Here is a 15,614-nt window from a genome sequence, read left to right as displayed (position 1 = left end):
ACTTGACATCTACATAATGGATACATCCCTAATGAAGATTGCAACTGGAACTTGGTGTGAATGAAACCTTTACAGTGATTCAAGTTGTGAACTCCTCTGGAAGAGTGTTGACGCGCTTCGGCCTGATACATTTAGGCCTTCTCGGGACATTTGCAAGGGCGTGAAAGAACATTCCTGAATTTGTGCCTAAAGAAACGTATGGGAGTTGCCTTTATTGCTGTGTCTCTGGCTATATGAATTTACATGAGCACTACAAGATTATGCAAAATGCATATTGTCCCTTAGGATGTCACCTCTATCAAGGGCAGCATTATGAAAGTCATCTGTAGTTCAGCGTGAGGGAGCAGCCATAGCACACCTATTCTTTCGAAGAGTACAGATGTGTCCATTGTAATGTAATGGTGGTTGGTGATATCTCCGAATAGGACACTTTACCCCACACACTTTTACTCCGCGTGCCATTACCCTGCAGTTTTTACACCGCAAAATATTTTACAACACAGGGCTTTGCAACGCAATCCATTACAATGCATTCCCCATTACATTAGAGCAGGTGATCGCATTGTGGAGGGATTTCGCTTGTTTGAAGGGGGAAATTAATCTCAGGAGGGGAAACCCTGCAAAAGAGTGTGAGTTCAGAGGTTTAGGATTGTGGGCAAATAATTTTTGTGCAGGGATCGAGAGTTTAGAGAAATAGGGGATGGTGGATTGGCCCTTGGGTACAAGAAGCTGTGATGAGGCAGCAGCTTGGCACTGAACGATTGCTGCGAGCCAAAGGAGTCTCCTGACCTGAGCCCTGGAGGCCCATCAGTAAATGTCACCTGGATCTCTGGTACCAGGCCAGCATTGTCCTGGGAATCCACTTCACCTCAGGTTAACTGGGCGGGAGGAGGAAGAGGAGGAGAATGGGTTGGGCATAGTAAGCCATTGCAGGAGGTAATAGGATAAAAGGAAGGGCTGCTAGAAGGGAAGGCAGAAGAAGCTGTGGACAGGAGCTGCAATTGTGAAGAGAAACTGAAGTTTGTGAAGCTGAGGTGAGTAGAGGGCGAGGTGGAGTATTTATTTTGTGAGGGCATGGCACCCAGAAACCACAACGATTCCGGTCTAGAGTGAGGGTTGAAACATTGCATCCTTTGGCTAGTCCTGCCTTTAGACACAAAAGTACTTTGCATTCTAGGACATTTAGAACCTTACTGAGCCCTTGCCCATTTGGTCTGGTATTAAAAACTTTAAGGCAATCTGCCTTCTGGTTTAAGGATTGCCTTACTGTAAGTGATCTCATTCCACCTTATTAGCGTCATGAAAGATAAGCATGTTTATTAACTTGCCCTGTTCATGAAACCTTCTGTGCTGCAGCTTCTTCTCCCAGGTAAATACATTCAGGACACTCAAGGTAGCTCTACAGAGCTCAGGTGGACAGTGAGCTGCAAGGGGCAAACTGTGAGGGACAAGCTGCAAGGACAAGCTGTGAGGGATAAGCTGCAAGGAGAAACTGTGATGGACAAGCTGCAAGGGACAAACTGTGATGGACAAGCTGCAAGGGACAAACTGTGAGGGACAAGCTGCAAGCAACAAACTGTAAGGAGCAAGTTGAAAGGGGCAAACTGTAAGGAACAAGGGGCAAGGGGCATACTGTGAGGGACAAACTGCAAGGGACAAACTGTAGGGGACACGCTGAAAGGGACAAACTGTAAGGGACAAGCTGCAAGCGACAAACTGTGAGGGACAAGCTGCAAGAGACAAACTGGGAGGGACAAGCTGCAAGAGACAAACTGTAAGCGACAAGGGACAAACTGTGTGAAACAAGCTGCAAGGGACAAACTGTGGGGCAAGCAGTAAGGGACAAACTGTGGGACAAGGGACAAACTGTGTGGGACAAGCTGCAAGAGACAAACTGTGAGCAGCAAGCTGCAAAGGGCATACAGTGAGAGGCAATCTGCAAAGGGCATACTGCTAGGGACAAGTTGCACAGGACATATTTCAAGGGCCAAACTGTGAGGGACAAGCTACTAGGGACAAACTGTAGGGGACACGCTGAAAGGGACAAACTGTAAGGGACAAGCTGCAAGCGTTAAACTGTGAGGGACAAGCTGCAAGAGACAAACTGTAAGCGACAAGGGACAAACTGTGTGAAACAAGCTGCAAGGGACAAACTGTGGGACAAGCAGCAAGGGACAAACTGTGGGACAAGGGACAAACGGTGGGACAAGGGACAAACTGTGTGGGACAAGCTGCAGGGGACACACTGTGAGCAGCAAGCTGCAAAGGGCATACTGCTAGGGACAAGTTGCATGGGACATTTTGCAAGGGCCAAACTGCGAGGGACAAGCTACTAGGGACATAGTACAAGGAACATACTGTGAGGGACAAGCTACAAGGGACACACTGTGAGGGACAAGCTGCAAGGGACATACTGTGAGGGACAAGCTGCAAGGGACACACTGTTTGGGACACGCTGCAAGGGACAAACTGTGAAGGACCAACTGCAAGGGCCAACCTGAGAGGGATAAGCTGCAAGGGACACACTGTGAGGGACAAGCTGCAAGGAACACACTGTGAGGGACAAGCTGCAAGGGACAAACTGTGAAGGACCAACTGCAAGGGCCAACCTGAGAGGGATAAGCTGCAAGGGACACACTGTGAGGGACAAGCTGCAAGGAACACACTGTGAGGGACAAGCTGCAAGGAACACACTGTGAGGGACAAGCTGCAAGGAACACACTGTGAGGGACAAGCTGCAAGGGACATACTGTAAGTGACAAGCTGCAAGGCACACACTGTGAGGGACAAGCTGCAAGGAACACACTGTGAGAGACAAGCTGCAAGGAACACACTGTGAGGGACAAGCTGCAAGGGACATACTGTGAGGGACAAGCTGCAAGGAACACACTGTGAGGGACAAGCTGCAAGAAACACACTGTGAGGGACAAGCTGCCAGGGACAAACTGTAAGTAACAAGGTACAACATGTGTAAAACAAGCTGCAAGGGACAAACTGTGGGACAAGCAGCAAAGGGACAAACTGTGGGACAAGAAGTAAAAGGACAAACTGTGGGACAAGCTGCAAGGGACAAACTGTGAGAGGCACGCTACAAGGGACAAACAGTGAGAGGTAAGCTGCAGGGAGCATACTGCTAGGGACAAGCTACTAGAGACAAACTGTGAAGGACCAACTGCAAGGGTCAAACTGAGAGGGATAAGCTGCAAGGGACACACTGTGAGGGACAAGCTGCAAGGAACACACTGTGAGGGACAAGCTGCAAGGGACACACTGTGAGGGACAAGCTGCAAGGAACATACTGTAAGGGACAAGCTGCAAGGGACACACTGTGATGGACAAGCTGTAAGGGACAAACTGTATAAAACAAGCTGCAAGGGACAAACTGTAAGGGACAAGCTGTAAGAGACAAACAGCCTGATTCATCAAGCTGATTTGCGTTCGCAAAGGGCCAGATTCTCAGAATCTGGCCCTTTGCGAGTGTGATTTTTGCATTTGGGATTCATCATCCCAAATGCAAAAATCGGTAAAAGCGATTTCGCAATTTTGCGAGGAATTACATTTAAGGAATCTCTATTTGAGATTCCTTAAATGCAATTCATCATCCATTTAAAATTTGCGAATTCGCAATTTCGGCACGCTATTTACAGCGAGGTCAAACCTCGTGGTAAATAGCGAAAACTCAGAAAAATGCTTTTAAAAGCATTTTTCTGAGTTGCATGTTGCACACACACATGTCCTTTGGACATGTGTGTGCGCAACACCTGTTTAAATTAGCATTTAAGGGGTGCTACAGGGTGTCCTCTGGACACCCCTGGCACCCTTTAAATCGCTATCTTATTTGCGATTAGCTAATTGCTAATCGCAAATAAGGAATACTCCCCATTCATTCCTATGGGCCTTTTGGCCCATAGGAATGAATGGGGAGTTATTCCTTATTTGCGATTAGCAATTTGCTAATCGCAAATAAGGAATCATTAGGAATCGCAAAAAATGTTGCTATTCCTTTTTTTTTTTTTTTTTTGGTAATCCTCATATATCACAGATGGAACTCTTGATGGGACACTGGCTCCTCCATGCACTGCTGGCCGTTCTGCGCCGACCCTCGTTGGTTTTGGCCTGATGCACGTTGGTTTGCCCGTACCCTCAAGCAGCCACTACCTTCCCCTCCAAACTCCTTTTCTTTCGCCGATCCGTGTGCGCCCTTTGCTACTTAGGAGTACGGGGAACCAGCAGGGCTCCAGACAAATCATTGGAAAACCAATCATCGAGATTGCCATGCCACCAAGGCTGCCCAAACATTCGTCACGCTTCTGGGATCGCATGCCACATCTGATTTACAAGTTAACATAATCTGCCTCAGGCAATTAGCAAAGGTTGGGGGAGTTGGATCTTTCCATGCCCTACAAATCTCGCGCCTTGCTAAGAGGATGATAAAAAATACAAATTTAGTGGGAAGGTCATTAACTTGATAGTTCATCACAAGCCCAAACATGACTGTGAACCTTGGGAGTGCTATGGGCATTAAGAGGACTTCTTCGAGAAATTTCTTTATCTTCCCCCAATATTCCGCTAAATCAGGACAATCCATAAACATATGAACATCGTCTGCTTTCAAGAGGCCACACCTTGGGCAATTGTAGTCAATATTTGAGAATTTTGCCAGTTTCTTCGGAGTTATATAGACCCTATACATAGTGTATAGGTGATTCCTTTTCAACGCAGCCGGCTTGATTACAGCATTTAACACCCTGAAGGAGTCGCGCCAAGAATGCAAAAAAGGCCCGTTAGTCGGGGTAAAGGCGTTACACCACAATTTACTGATTTCAGCCTCCGTCACATCCTCCCCTTCTAACATTGCCGAATACCAAAAAGATATTTGGCTTTTCCACTTACCCCTTCTAGCTACCGCATCAAATTTAGGGTTAGGGGGGTTATTATCATTTGGTATCCCAGATCTCGTTGTCCACCAGCCTGACAATTGGTAGTATTTAAACCGCGTCAGGGCCCCCCTAGTTAGATTGAACAATGCGTCCCAGCTTAAGAGTTGGCCATCTCCCTGCAGATCTCCCCACCTCTGCAGCCCTGCCTGTTTCAAAGGTAGTGACAGTTGATCATTAAGGCAGGCTGGGAGGCCTGGTGAGTCCCATATGGGTGCCTGCGGCGCGTAATAAGTAATGTTTAGTTTAATCCTTACAAATACCCAATTTTTCAAGGCTGACCTTAAAATCTTCAACCTTACTTTTTTAAAGAATTTTGGGTCCCCAAACTTATAAAGAAAAAAACTGGAGCCCTGAGGAACCTCCTTTAATAGAACAGAGAATAGCAACCCCATTGATGATTGGTCCATATGACCCGCCATAATTCTAAAATGCTTAAAATGAAAAGCGAGGCAATACAGCATTAAATCTGGAAAGGCGAGTCCTCCTGTCTTGAGACCCCTTCTTAATTTCTTCCATGCTATGCGAGGGCCTTTGGCATTCCAAATGAATGAGCCCAGTTTTCCTTGTAGTTTTTTAATTAAGGGTGCTGGAAAAGATAATGGGATGGCATTAAATAGAAAAGTAACCTTAGGGAGCACTATCATTTTCAGGAGATTCACTCTCCCGTATATGTTTAGAGGCAGAGAGGACCAACGTTGCAATAGAGCAATTGTATCTTTAATGATCCTTTCTAGATTAGTTTTGGGGATTTCATCTATCTCATTGACCAAATGGATTCCCAGGTACCTCATTTTATTCTTCTTCCCTATCGAGCTAGACTGCTGGTTCCATTCCATTATTTCCGTCTTTTCAGCATTGATTGAGTACCCCGAAATGTTACCAAACCCCTTTGCAAGATCTAATAGTCTGGGGATTGCCACATCCGGATTTATTGTATACATTAACAAGTCATCCGCGTACAAAGCCAACTTAAACTCCATATCCGCAATCTTGAAGGGTTTAATTATTGGATCGGCTCTTAATAAACAAACGAAGGGCTCTATATACAAGTCAAACAAAAGGGGGGATAGGGGACATCCCTGACGAGTGCCTCGGGAGATATGAAACTGCTCTGTTAAAGAACCATTTACTAGGACCTTTGCTGTTGGGTCTGAGTATAAAAGCTTAATGGCTGTTATGTAGTTCATCGGAAAGCCAAATTTTTTCATCGCCAACCACAAGTAGTTCCAGTCAACTTGGTCAAATGCCTTCGCGGCGTCTACTGCTACTATGGTCAGAGGCAGTTTCTTTTCTTGAGCTACATCAATGGCAGCCACCACTTGAAAGGTCAGCTCATTGAGCTGCCTGTCCGGAATGAAGCCCCTTTGGTCACAATGTACTACCGATTTTACTACCTTTGCTAGTCTCGTAGCCAATACCCCCGCGAATATTTTATAGTCAACATTTAGAAGTGAAATGGACCTGTAGGACTCTATCCTACTCGGGTCCTTATTTGGCTTCAACAATAATGTGACCGTTGCCTCCGCCCAAGACCTGGGGACCTGTCCTCCCCTGAGTAAGACTTCGTTAAACAATAGGGTCAGAACCCCTATGATCTGCTCTAAAACGATCTTAAACAGCTCCACTGGAAGCCCATCTGGGCCTGCGGCTTTGCCCTTAGCCATTTTCGCCACCTGAGCCCTGACTTCCCCTTCTTTGATTTCTGAACTAAGGTAAGAACAATCAGTCTCAGATAGCTTAGGGAGCTGGACATTTGCAAACCAGGATTCTGCTTGTTGCTTACCCCTAGAGGAGTTAGGTCCATAAAGAGACTGCATGTATCTCTTTGCTTCTTCTCTGATACAGTCATCCTCGTTAGTTTTTTCCCCTGTACCTGATAAAACCAAACTGTCTATCTGATTTCTTGTTCTGTCGGCTCGGGCCTTCCATGCCAGGAGACGTCCACACTTCTCACCGTAAGCAAACTGCTGTAAATTACTAATGTCCCACTTTTCCTTCAAATCCTTGTCCAACCCTGCTTGAAAATCTGCTCGCAGACAATCGAGCTCTCTCTGATGAGTTTGCTATTCCTACATGAATCCCGTTTTGCGAGCCTCTAATAGCGATTCCTTATGAATCGCTATTAGAGACTCGCAAAACGGGTCTTTCATGAATCAGGCTGAAAGTGTAAGGGACCAACTGCAAGGGCCAACCTGGGAGGGATAAGCTGCAAGGGCCAACCTGAGAGGGATAAGCTGCAAGTGACACACTGTGAGGGACAAGCTGCAAGGGACACAATGTAAGGGACAAGCTGCAAGTGACACACTGTAAGGGACAAGGTGCAAGGGACACACTGTCCTTGAGGCACACAAGCCCGCTCCTGCATTTTGCCATTATGAGGTGATTCAGGTGGGCCACTATGTGGCATGGTAAATCTACCCCTCACCACCCCTGGTGTTACTGATATTGGGGGCAGGGGAAGAAAGGAAGAAACTGCCCCATTACAAGTTGGATACTAAGGGTACACTTATAAAAGTGAGGGCACTGAAGAATCGGGAACACTGCACCAAGTTCTTTGTGTAATTCTTCATTTCTCCCAGAAGTTCACATCCAGCGCATAGATACACTTACCGATGATTGGTCACGCTATATCCAATTGATTGACTGATTAAGGAGTTTCACACAGGACACTGCCTGGTATTAAATAGGGTAAACTCAAGCTGAATTAACAAAGATCCCCAGATTCAGTGTATTTCTCCCAATTCCGATGGAGCCGATAACTCCCAAATTGTAATCGGCATCTAGGCGATCAAGAAGTAACAACCTGTAACAAGCCATCGGTGAACAACCAGAGACCAGCTGGGGATGTGGCACGTCATGGATCCAGGGGTGTAGGTTCCGGGTGGGATGTTCAGGGTGTTACACCTCCCTAATAAATGTATTCTGTAGCAGTGGTGGCTGGTAGGGAACGGGTTGGAGGGGTGGGCGAGGGGGGATGAAACCACCCCCCAAAAAAACACTTACCTCTTCGGCTGGGAGCGACTCTCCTCCGCTTCCCTGCCGACGTCCCCGAACAAAAGCAGGAACTGGAAGCAAACACAGATTCCCTCCCTAAGCCAATTACAACACTGAATGCAGTGTTGTGATTGGTCTGAGCGCCCTGGTTTGGTCCTCAAATGGGGAATGGCAGACTGGGCATGTTCCTCACCAGGCTGTGTTGTGTAGCCTGGTGGGGAACATGCAAAGTACGCATGACTGTTTGGCCGGCCCAAAATGGCTGGCCAAACAGTCATCAACACTTAGAGTGTGCCCACCACTCTTCCCTCTGTGACCTTAGCCCGCCCGCCCTAACCCAGCCCCGCAGTTACCCTCCCCAAATTATAATAATGAAGTTATTATCATTTTCTTTCTTCTTTTTTCTCTGCTTTGAAAGAAGTAGGGCGACCCTCCTCCGCCTTAGCGGAGGAGCCGCCCCTGTTCTGCAGTAAATTGTAGTAAACCGTTGGCTACAGGTGCTTTAAGTTGGATTTGGAGAGGTGTTTGTCGGATTTCCCATGGGATTCTACATATACATGTAAAAAACACCCAGCCACACTCTCTAGTCTCTGTTTTAAAGGTCTTAACATATGGTTATTTTACAAAATATTGAGTTGTAAGTACCCCAATATTGGCAGTCCTCTCCCTTCCTGCTTCTCTTTAAGCAGCCCTTGTACTATGCTCTTAATATAATGTATTCCAACCAGCGTGATTGATGGGAAATCTGAAGCCCAACCCCCATTACCACCCAATCCTACTGACAAAGCACCTTCCCTGCATGGGTCCTCTTGCAAACACTTTTTAACTTCTCACTCCCTAACCTGCCTACTATGGCTTCCTCCCACTGAGGCGGTTCAAACTCATCAGGCCTACCTACTCCTCGTCCTACCCACTCCTCGTCCTACCCCCTCCTCGTCCTACCCACTCCTCGCTCTCCTCTTTACCCTTCCCTTTCTTTCCTCCTTTGCCCTCCTCTCATTCCCAGTCTTTCTCGCTCAACCTTAGCCTTGCCTGATTCCTTTTCTCTCCCTTCAGTTCTCCTCCTCCACCTTTAGATGTTTTATCCCATTAAACTCTCTTCCTCTGACACTCTCCTCCTGCTGACTTTACTGTACTTCCTCTGTAGCAACCCAGCACAGGATTATTCTTGAGGGGAGTCAAAGGGATATATTACAACATGAAAATATAGTTTATTAGTATAAAGTATTATTTCACAATCTTTTACAAATATCCTGAGTGAGACAAAATATTTCAGCAAAAGAAAACAAACAAATGACTCTCAAGTAATGAGATCCTGACTAGAGACGGATCGTTTTTATTAAGATGACCACCGGCCGACACGTGTTTCTCTGAGTTAAATGGCTTTGACTTCCTCAGGGTAGTGTTTTACCCCACAACTCAAAACGTTCATCAATTTCGTCATCTATCTAGAACTCACGTTTAAAGTTAGCCTTAGTGGCGCTCATTGTCCTCATCTAAGCAACTATCAACCGCACAGTACTTAAGTGCACAGTTATATTCATCTAATGAAAAAGGATTTAATCTAATTCTGCGGCTCGTCACCAATCTTCATGAGGAACAGGCAAATATTACCAGGGGCGGCTACTTAGCTAAGGCGGAGGAGCGTCGCCCCACTGCTCTCAGACCAGGAAAAAGGGACAATAAAAGGATAATAACAGTGTTATTATCGTTTTGTTTTTCTTAGCTACGGGGATGGGTTAGGGTGGGGCAGGGCTGGTGTCACACGGGGAGGAATGGTTCATGCACTTAAGTGCGCATAATGGTTTCACATAAACAAAAAGATTTTATCAAAAAAAATGCAAGTGTTAAAATTATGGGTTTTTTTTAATAAAAATTTTTTAAAATAAAAAGGTGTAGAATAAGGCTCTTCCTCAGATTGGTGAGATGAAGGCACTATGTGCTTTTAAAATACCCCTCACACACTAAGAATCCCTTAGTGTCATGATTCATCATGGGGGTCTTCTCGTCCCTCTACGGGGCGGGGCGTGCTACGACCTACGAGCTACGCGGGAGCACTATTTTGGTGATGAAAGACTATGTGTTAGTGCACTGTGAATGGAATTTGTGAAGTGTAGGGACCTTGTGAAGTGAATAAAAATGTTAAAAATTCCCTGGCTAGTGGAAAAAATAATTTTATTCGCTTCCCTGGCTGGGAATGTTAAAAAGGGGTTGTGAGGTAGGGCTGTTGGCACCTACCAGGTCGACATGTTTCACAGACAGTCCCCTACTGTCTGCTCATCAGGACCTCGGATGGTCCCTACCACAAGGTACTCAGTTCTAAAGTTTGCCTAGAGTCCTACAAACTAATAGCAAAAATAAGCTGTCAGTTTGTGCTTCGGGGCATGAGTTGGCCCAGATTGAAGCTAGAAAATATTTTCAAAAAAAGACGCAATGGTCTCTGTAAAGAAAGTGGGAAAAATAGGAAAAAAAATAACACAATGGATGTATTCAGTTTTAGCACATAGTTCACAAATAGCTCATTTTTCATTGAACATAGTATCATGCATACACTTCTCTGCTGTATTAGCAATGCCACTGGAATTTGGCCATAATTCTTTACCCAAGGTAATATGCTCCATCTTGTTGAGCCTGTTCATTTCCATGTAACAACACATATAGTCTCGACAAGACACACGTACATATGACTCATACATAAAGGCAGACACCCATTTGCTCCCTTGTTTTTGTAATTCTTCATGTTAGGCATTTGTTTTTTGCAATCGGTTTACTTGTTGTCCGAGTTGCGAATGCAAGCGATAATGAATTAGGGATGAACATAAATATATACATATATACATGCTGTGCCTCATGTCTTTGTAATTTTTCATGTTAGGCACTTATTTTTTGCAATCAGTTTACTCGTCGTCCGAGTTGTGAATGCAAACGAAAATGTTATAAATTAGGGATGAACGTGAGTATAATCATATATACATACTTTTCAAGTTCTGATTACGTGCCTCATGAGCCGGCAAAACGAGGGTTTTCAAACTCGGTCAACTGCAAGAATAAATAAAGCCGCACCCTCTAGTTAGATAACATAGTTCGGGAGAGCAGTTTTTTTCTCATGTTTATGAGAAGACCTGCTTTACCCGACTGCTGGTCGCAGTCTCGTACTTACGTAACCGCTAGTATTCAATGCTTCATTCCTGCCCCGTGCCGCTCCGAAGTAACACCGGCTTAGCATCGCTATCATCGTTTTATGAATGCCGGTTGTGTGGTGTCATCGTCCTCTGACTGATTGCAGACACTAGAATGTCAACCCAAAATGGCCGCGTGTTTTGGAACAGCAGTATTTCTTCTATGTCGCTCATTGAAGAATTCTGATTTTTTTTCTTTTTAATTATTATCAGCATGGGGTTGCTCCATATGGATATGTTAAAATATATTAAAATATGCAAAGAGATGGTATTATGTGACTGGGTACTGGGGACAAGGATTCTAGCTAGTTTTCATGCAGTATTTGAGTGTACTAATTTAATTGTATTTTCCAAGACTGGGGTACACAGGCTCTCTTAAATATCCCTACTAGGTTCTACCTCTCATGGGTTCTACTAGTGGTTAGGGAGGTCATTGGGTAGTCAGATAGCCACTTTATGTGAAATTGGGACCGCTTCTCAAGCAATTTGATGTACATATTTATAATCGGCTCCACGGGATGTCATAGTTCAGGCCGTTTTTGTTGGATTTAATTCTGAACACCCAACTTTGTTCCTTTTGTAGGAGTTGTTCCTCTCTTGCGACCAATTCAATTATTGTCCAGGACATCTCCTCTGCTTTGTGACCCATTTATAAGAAATGGTTGGTCAGTTTAGTGCTAGATTTTTTGCATTTCACAGTACTTTTGTGCTCTCCTATCCTTATCTTGATGGCCCGGCTGGTCATACCCACATATTCCAGGTTACATGGGCATTTAATAAGATACACAGCGTTTGAGCTATTACAGTTGCTGAAGTTTCTCTGTTCCCACTTTGTTCCATCATTAAAGGTAATTGTGGTACTTTTTCTGGTCAAGCAACAGACCTTGCAATTCCCGCAGGGATTGTGGCCTTGTACAAAGTTTGCATTCTTCGCATGTTTACTGCGGTCGATTTTTGGTCTAGTATGAACCAGCAAGTCTCGAATGCTCTGTGCTTTTTTATGGGAGAAGATTGGTTTTGGCAGTTGGAGGTTGCCACTATTCAGAATTTTCCAGTTCTTGTTGATGATCTTAGTCACCTGATTCGAGCTAGTATTAAATGTGGTAACGCAAATTGGTCTTTGCTCTTCCTCCTTCCGAATCTTATTTTCAAGAAGACTTTCTCTAGAGTTATTCCTTGCTTGTTTGTAGGCTTTATCAATGATTTTTTTCGGGTAATGTCGTTCTTCTAGTTTTTTCATTAGGTCTTTTGATTGAAGTTTGAAGTTGCTGACCTCTGTGCAGTTCCTACGAAGTCGTAGGAACTGACCGTAGGGCAAGTTATCCCGCAAATGTTTCGGGTGAAAACTTTGGTACATTAACAAACAGTTTTTTGATGTACTTTTAAAATGAGTTGTGGTCATCAACTTCCCATCTTTGGGGAAGATATTTAGGTCCAGAAAAACCAAATTGCTGTTCGAGGTGGTACTTGTAAATTTTAGAAAATCATTCTGTAGGTTCAACCATGTTAGGAATTGTTTAGAGGTTTTTTCATCTCCATCCCAGATGATAAGGATATCATCGAGGTACCTCCTCCAGGTTCTGATGTTATTGCTGAAAGGGTTCCTAGGGTTCAGGATCCTGGTGACCTCTAGGTGGTGGACATAGAGACCAGCTATGCTGGGAGCAAATGTGCTCCCTATGCTGGTCCCATGTTTTTGGAGGTATATGGTACCCTCATATTTGAAAAAGTTCTCTTTTAATGCCAGAGAGCAACACTCCATAATGACATTACGTGAAGTTTGGTAGTCCCATTCTTCCTCAAAGAGCACGTCTTCAATAATTGTCAAGGTCTCATGGTGTGGTAGGCTCGTGTAGAGAGATTCTACGTCACAGCTGATCAGAAGCTGGGTTTCAGGGTTGAAAGTCTGATCTTCAAGGAGGTTCAGTACATCCTTAGTGTCTTTAAGGTACGTGGATGTCCGTTGGACCATCGGTCTTAGGAAGGCATCTGCGAATTTGGACACAGGTTCCAAGATCGAACCTATTCCGGAAACTATCGGGCGTCCAGGGGGATTTTGTAGGCTTTTGTGGATCTTTGGCAATGTATACAGGTAGGGGGTCTTTGGATTTTTTTGGCATAAAAATTCCCCTTCTTTTTTCGTGATCCAATCATGGGCCAAGGCTTCCTCAACCATCGTGGTGATCTTTGTTCTTATTTTCTCAGTTGGGTCTTCTCGAAGGATTTCGTAATTTCGTTGGTCTCTCAGAAGTCGCATGCACTCATTGTCATATTGCCCTTTGCTTTGAATTACAGTGGCACCCCCTTTATCTGCTGGTTTTATTACCACTTCTTTGTTGTTACTTAATTTGCGCAGGGCTATGCGTTCCTCTTTGGAGATATTTTGGTACACTCGTTTATTTGTTGAATTCAATTCTTCAAGTTCCTTCATAACAGCATTCTCAAATACAAGTAGTTCCACAGGTAGTGTGTTATCCATTGGGGTGAAATTAGATCTTGGTTTGAGTCCTGTATCTCCATTGTTTTGGTTGTCTTCTTTGTCTTTAAAGAAGACTTGGAGTTTTAAGCGTCTCATGAACTCCTGTATCTCCTTACATAGATGGAATTTATCCAAGTTGGCTGTAGGGACATATCCAAGTCCCTTTTCTAATACTTTTTTCTGTGGTTCAGATAGTTCAATGTCTGTAAGGTTCACTACTAGGCTCATTTTTTTGATGCCCCTGTCATACTCCTCGTGGACACTCTCGGTGGATCCTCTGTTATGGTGTCCCAGTGCACATTGGTTCCTCTCCTGTTCCTTCCTTTGTTGTGTCCTTGGCGTGCCCCTAAAAAAGACGTATGGTCAAAGTATCCATAATCCTGTTGTTGATAACCCCAGGGTTGGGGTGGCCCCTGTGGGTGCTGGAAACATCATATGTGGGGGATAGTTGTTCCATCCTCTTGTGCCTCGATAGTTTGGTCTTCGGAAGCTTCTCCCTCTGCCTTGTTGTCTAGGGCTTCTATTCCTACTCGAACTCGAGCTGCTGGACCCAGTATCTGATGATTCATCCTCAGTGGTGTTTTCACGAGATGGTTTATAGTCATCCTTAATATAAGGGTACATTTTTTCTTTGGTCCATCTACTTGTATCTTTCTTGAGTTTCTCATATTTGCTTTGTTTCAAAGACATTTCAAATTCATTTAGTGTCTTGTTCAATTCGTTGAGATATTTCTTTAGGGTTGCTGGAGATTCATAGTTCTTTAGTCTTACTTCTATTGTCTGTATCTCCACTTTTAGGTCTGTTGCTAGTCTGCTCGCGGTCTTTATTATTAGCACAATCCAATCTTGTGTGCATCGCCACGAGATTTGGGACCAATCAATTTTGAAGGTTTGTCTTCCAGGAAAATAAAAGGTTCATTGCGTACTATGAGGCCCGCTGGAGCAGTATTCACTTTAAGATATTCAGACATCAATAGCCCATGGATTGCTGTCTTGATTTGTGTTCTTCTCAGTTCTTCCAACTCATCCCAATCATTATTTTTTGTCCCAGGATCTCCACAATTTAAACCTTCAAAAATCCCTAATGTTGCCATTTTTCCTATTTTTCCCTCTTTCTTTACAGAGACCATTGCGTCTTTTTTTAAAAATATTTTCTAGCTTCAACCTGGGCCAACTCATGCCCCAAAGCACAAACTGACAGCGTATTTTTGCTATTAGTTTGTAGGACTCTAGGCAAACTTTAGAACTGAGTACCTTGTAGTAGGGACCATCAGAGGTCCTGATGAGCAGACAGTAGGGGACTGTCTGTGAAACATGTCGACCTGGTAGGTGCCAACAGCCCTACCTCACAACCCCTTTTTAACATTCCCAGCAAGGGAAGCGAATAAAATTATTTTTTCCACTAGCCAGGGAATTTTTAACATTTTTATTCACATCACAAGGTCCCTACACCTCACAAATTCCATTCACAGTGCACTAACACATAGTCTTTCATCACCAAAATAGTGCTCCCACGTAGCTCGTAGGTCGTAGCACGCCCCGCCCCGTAGAGGGACGGGAAGACCCCCATGATGAAGCATGACACTAAGGGATTCTTAGTGTGTGAGGGGTATTTTAAAAGCACATAGTGCCTTCATCTCACCAATCTGAGGAAGAGCCTTATTCTACACCTTTTTATTTTAAAAAATGTTTATTAAAAAAACCCATATATTTTAACACTTGCACTTTTTTTGACAGAATCTTTTTGTTTATGTAGATCTATAAGGAGGGTGATTATATCAATTCCTCTATACTTCCTTTATTGTTTTGGCGCATAATGGTTTCGCCACGAGTCTTGTGCCGGTCAAACAGTCATGTGCACTTAGCATGTTCTCCACCGGGCTGTAATACACAGTCTGGGTAAAAAATATGCACATGCTCCCAGTCCCTCTCTGAGCGCCGAACCACAGTGCTCAGACCAATAACAATGCTGCATTGCAGAGTTGTGATTGGCTTAGGGGAGCCTGTGTGATTTCTGCTTCC

At 44.4% G+C, this 15,614-nt stretch overlaps 1 protein-coding gene across 1 annotated transcript in view; it reads left to right on the top strand.

Moving 5' to 3' along the window:
• The first annotated feature begins 980 nt into the window (after window positions 1-980).
• Window positions 981-15,614, top strand: part of LOC147665762 (uncharacterized) — a 76,176-nt gene continuing 61,542 nt past the window's right edge. Inside the window, exon 1 of the mRNA XM_086949535.1 lies at window positions 981-1,034. The gene's annotated coding sequence lies outside the window, so the exon portion shown is untranslated. The remainder of the gene's footprint in view (window positions 1,035-15,614) is intronic.

Source organism: Lissotriton vulgaris, unplaced genomic scaffold (assembly GCF_964263255.1).
Source record: "Lissotriton vulgaris unplaced genomic scaffold, aLisVul1.2 SCAFFOLD_219, whole genome shotgun sequence".
Classification (NCBI taxonomy): domain Eukaryota; kingdom Metazoa; phylum Chordata; class Amphibia; order Caudata; family Salamandridae; genus Lissotriton; species Lissotriton vulgaris.
Note: the sequence above shows the minus strand (reverse complement) of the source record. Positions and strands in the feature narration are given on the sequence as shown.